Consider the following 5,919-nt stretch of genomic DNA (forward strand, 5'->3'; position numbering starts at 1 on the left):
TTTCAGGGAATGAAGATTTTCTACTGATAATTCAGCCTCCAGCAAACGAGCTAGTGGCTGAACTTCAAGAATTTGAAAGAAACACAACATCCATCATATGACAATAAATCACCGCCAGATCACGAGAAATATGGGAAAACGAGAAAATACCTCTCCTCCAAGGGAAAAGAGTAACTCTTCTTCATCCACAAGCAGTTCGGTGAAAATCATGGAAATGTCTGATAAGGAATTTAGAGCATTCATAATGTCGAAGCTAACAGAGATGGAAGAGAAGAGAGATAATGAACTGCTAAAGCAAAAGGAGAAAGAAGCTGATGAGTTCCAGGAGATGAGGAAATTCTTACAAGATCTAAAAGAGGAATTACACACTTTACAAAAGACTCAAACGGAACTGCTAGAGATGAAGTCTATAATACAAGAAGTAAAAATCTCCCTTGAAAGTATTAAAAGCAGACTAGATCATTCAGAAAATAGAATCTCAGATGTAGAAGAGAAAATGGCTGGCCTAGAAAACATCCACTATGAAGACTGAGAAAATGGCCCCAAAATTTGAGAATAATATACGAGAAGTACTAGATATCATCAAATGTCCAAGTATCTGGATAACTGGCATTCCAGAAGGTGAAGAGAACCATAAGGGCATTGAAAATCTATTCCATGAAATCCTGCAAGAAAACTTTCCAAACCTAGAGAGGCATTTGAAGATCCAGTCCCAGGAAATACAAAGGACCCCAAATAGAATCAACCCAAGAAGATCTTCTCCAAGATACATTAGAGCCAGGTTGACCAAAAGCGCAGACAAAGACAAGATACTAAGATTGGCAAGAGAAAAACGTCAAGTTACCTTATCTAGTCTATTTCTACTCATCCTTTAGATCTAGCTCAAACACTATTAAGGGAAATTTTTTAGATCTCCCCTTTAAAATTAAGCCAAAATCTCTTTTCATTCACAATTCTTCAAGTCACTTGTCTCAGTTTTAATGTCTCATTCACATGACTGCTTGTTTCATTTTGCTTCTCTTACCAATTTGAAGGAAATAAAGGTGGATCTCCTTGCCATTTTTTTCCCAAAGCTTACTGTAGTAAGTGGCAAAGTACACAGCTCAGTTGACTAGGGCGAAGCACAGATACATGCATGTTTCACTCTTTCATCACACTCAGGTATTTGCTCTAATGTCACTTTCTTTGACATGCAATTTATTACCAAATGTGCAATTTATAATCCATACGATGTAGGATTACTCTGAAGTTTTCTGCCACCGTAACTTTGTCTTATTAGCTTGATCCCAAGTTGGCTTTCCCTGAGAAACACCACCTGGGTCATTTTAATTAGTAAGCATTTATTTTTCACTATGTACAAAATCTCATGCTAATTATGTTGGTTTTAAGGATGGATGAGTACAAAACAGTTAATGCAGATTCACTTATTTCAGGGAGTTCACCTGAAGAGCTCTGGTAGCATTCACTTTATGATATATGCTGAGAAACTTACAAAATATGAAAGCTTAGTGCACAGACAGCTTGTTTACTAATGTGGTGAATAGGAAATGTCCCTAATAAAGGCTAAATTTGGTTAAACCAAGGCAGATGGGTTAACACAGCCCCACAGAGGGTAATCTCCATAAACTGAAAATCATTAGAATTCCTCTTTGCTCACACACACACACACACAAAAAAAAAAAAAGTCAGAGATTCTACATGACCTTTGCAAGAGAAGCTAGGCCTTTGGAAGGTATAAAACCCTTCTCTTGACCAAACTTCCCCTTCTTTTATCTGCCATTCTAAAAAGTGACAGACAGATTACTGAGAACTCTACCTGAATAAGTATTCTTTTAGATGCAGAAATTCATTTCTAAAAATTTCTGAACACATAGTAAATAAGTGAAAAGAAGTAAATTAAACTATACATATGATTCATTAAGATTTTAAGTCATTTTGGGCTTGGTCCCATGGCTTAGTGGTTAAGGGAGCCAGATCTGACATGACCAACCACATGGTTGAAATCCTGGCCTGGCAGCTTGAGAAACACTCTGGGTGTATGTGTACATGGGGAGCCCAAAATACTCACAGGATGGAGAGATGGAAGAAAGCGGACTGCAGTGTGACCACTCTCCACTAGAGGATGCTTCCTCCCTCTCTTTATCTCTGGTTATTGTACATGCTCTCTGGCTTATCAACAAACAACAAACTACGTCATTTTCAACTAATAAAATGAAATCTATATTTTTTATAAAAGCTATTTTTCTTCAACTTTCATGTACCTAGAAAAACTAGGAAGAGGCTTACCAATTATCTAGAAAAATATTTATGAAGTTTTTCATTAGGATTTAAGTAATATTAAATATTGCTCTTATAGTACTTGAAAGTGATTCCCTTTGGTAGTTTTAACTTTTTCCTTTACAATGTTTATGTTATTGATATTTTAACCAATCTTTTATCTAAAACAATATGAAAAGTAAATTTCGGTGCAGCTACTGCTTTAAAATATTTATCCTGTAAATATCAAATGTCTTCCAGACTGTCTATTTTTATACATAAAAATAAACATTACAAGAATTGTACTATATGGAATGAAATCAGACGATCATCGGAATAGATCTTTTTCATCTAAAAGTTTCTCAGATCACATGGAGGGTGTGACAATGAATAGTCATGGCCACATACAACTTGGGAGATCTCTGTCATTGGGAATGTGTCCGAAATAGTTCATCAGGGTAGATCTTTTTTTATCTAAAATTTCTCAGTTCATCCGGAAAGCTTGCCAATGCCCAGTCATGACCACATAAAATGTGGGAGATCTTCGTTAGTGGTAATGTGTCAGAAATAGAAGCTCATTATAACAGAAATCAACCAGGCCTGTATTAGAGAAGTCTTTCCAATCAGCCAATAGTGACAGAAGCCTGTGAACTCAAGCATCCCAAGATTACATTGACACTGTACATCTAAAGAGGCAGCATTTATCAAATTCCAAGGAAGCCCTTATTCTGTCTGATTTCCTGAGCACATCCTAATTACCATATTGATGTCTCCAGGCAACCGTGACCCCAGGCAATGGGTCCCTAAGGATTCAAACCAAGCACCTGAATGACCGTTCATTAGCCAAAGACCTGAGAAGCCGAAATCATCCACGGATGGAGTTAGTTTTAGTTATAAGTAACGATTTACTATTTCTCTTCTCTGACCCAGGTCTAAGCGACAGTGCATTTATTTTCAACCTTCCTAGTTTGCCAGACACAAAGTTTGCAGATTTATTGTTCAATCCTTATACTTCAGTTTTATTATTATTAGACAATCTATTTTCTATTCAAATGAAGGGCAAAATTATTTTCTTTGCTGAGGTGCTAGGGAATTAAAGCATTAATGCACTGAGAAAAATGCTTTAATTTCTGACTGATATTTATAAGACTGATAAATCTTTCCACCAGGGTGCATTGTTGGTAGAAATATAAATTGTTATAGTTTTTTTTGGAATGCAGTAAAGAATTAATCAGTTCAAATTTGTGTGATGCTATGTTACATCTGAGGCATTATCACGCAGATAAAGGCCCTACTGCAAAAGATGCACGTAAAGGAAGTTTATAGCATCTATGTTTGTAGTGCAAAAACAAACTGAATTGTATACACAAAGAAGTAAATATCCATCAGGAAGTAAATTGTGAATATATGTGCAGCCATCCCACAATATAATATGTAGTTATTCAAACCAGTGAGTTGTCTTCCACGTCCAGCAAAATAATGAAAGAATGTCAGCAAAAACAGAAAGAAATCTCGGGCACCGGAAGCAAGGAGGATGCTGAAAAGCACAGCATGGTCTTGTTTGCAATGGTGCTGCAGCCTTGGGGTGTTATTGAAGGTGGCAATGCCTAAAGGCAAGGGTTCCCACTCTTACAAAACAAGACAGTAGGCCTCAGGCCTATATCAGGCAGAGGAGTGGAACTTGGTACCCTATAAAAAGCTGGACCCTGAAATGGCTACAAGCAAAGTGAAAAAAAAAAAAAAATCTAAATCACTTGCATCACTGGCCCAAGCAAATGACAAAGAAGGCTTAATGTATACCTCCATTGCCCTGCCCTTTCCAAGAGGCTGACAGCAAATACTGGAGACTCTAATGAATTTCCAGCTGGTTTACAAAAAGAGGATCAATTTGAAGTGTCAAAAAGAATGCCTCTCAAAAAGATTCCCTTGAGCTAGCTGGTAGTGGTTAAAGCAGCTGGAGTCAACATGGCTGATGGAGCAGTTCAAGTCTCAGACGCAGCAGCTTGAAAAACACATTGAACAGGTGTCTGTGCATGCCCAAAATCTTAAGTGAAGAAAGGAGGAAAAGGGATTGTGGTATGATCATTCCCCCTGGGGGGGATGCTTTTTCACGCCCCTTCCCCCATCTCTCTGTTACTCTTCAGGGAGTCCACACATTCCATAACAAGGTTAAAAGAAAAAAAAAAATGTCCCCAACCAAGTGATGGACAGGGAGTTATAAATAAACAACTCATCATTCTCTTTCCTTGACTGGGTAAGTGCTCCCTGAGGTAGGTACAACATTACATTCCAACAAAATTGTGCTCCACTTGCTCACAATAGTAACCCCATAGACAACCAACCTCTTGGTTTTCTCTTCTGCCTGTCTCACTTTACTGTTCTCATTTTCAACTAATGAAACAAAATTTACATTTTTTTGAAAACTATTTTTCTTAAACTTTCATGTACCTAGAAAAACTAAGAGGCTTACTAAATATTATCTAGAAAAATATTTACAGTTTTTCATTAGAATTTAAGTAATATTAAATATTGCTGTTATAGTACTTGAAAGTTATTCCCTTTAATCGTTTTAAACACTTCCTGTACAAATTTTATGTTATTGCTATTTTAATCAATCTTTTATCTAAGATAATATGAAAATAAATTTCAATGCAACTACTGCTTTAAAAATGACAAATTCTGAATTTAAAATATTTAGCTAGTGATCCTGTAAATGTCTTTTATTTCCTAGTAGAGTTACCTGGGATAACTTTCCAATAAACAACTTATATTTGAATCCTTACCTTGTGGTCTTTCTTGGAAAACCAAACTAAACTGGTTAGAAGCAGCTAAACTTTGCTTCTGGGCGTTGCCAGCTCCAACAACTCTCCAAGACTCTTTACATACAGAATGAAAATATATTTCTCCTGTAGGACATGACAGGTACACCTTCCACTGGCCTGGAGTCCAAATCTATTATGCATACCTGATGCAGAGAAACACCAAGTCAATAAGTTGTTTTGAAAATTGGGGAATAGCAAAAGAATGATATTCCTAAGGTACCAGACAAAAGTGAATTCAAAACCATTCTAGAAAACTATTGCTCAAACTTTCACATTTACTGTCTTTTTTTTTTTGGAGAGGTTTTCACTATAGGGCGCGTGCACTCACCAGACAGACAGAGAGAGACAGAGAGACAGAAAGCCAGAAATCACCCCCCAGGGGGGATGGTCACGCCACAATCCCTTCTCCTCCATTCTCCTCTCGGGATCTTGGGCGGGCACGCACGCACACGCGCCCGGCGTGAGTTTTAAGCCACCGGGTCCAGGACGTGAACCGCGATCAACTATGTGGGAGTCTAGCGACATAGCCATTATGCTAACTGCTGGTTCCCCATATTTACTGTCTTTACAGAAGAACATTTTTGTGCTTCAAATGAGCTATACATAAAAAATTATCAAAATACACAAAGAAACAATCAACCGTAAGTTGGAATCAGAAGATGAAATAAACATGGATTGGCACCTCCAAACTTAATATAGCAAAGCAACAATTTGAATGAACTCATAAAGAAAATCTTGGGAACCAACAGTTAGCGTAATGGCTATGTTGCTGGACTCCCACATAGTCGACTGCATTCCTTGTCCTGACCTGGTGGCTTAAAACTCACACCGGGCACATGTG

This window comes from Tupaia chinensis, unplaced genomic scaffold (genome assembly GCF_000334495.1).
Source record: "Tupaia chinensis unplaced genomic scaffold, TupChi_1.0 Scaffold000199_1, whole genome shotgun sequence".
NCBI lineage: Eukaryota > Metazoa > Chordata > Mammalia > Scandentia > Tupaiidae > Tupaia > Tupaia belangeri.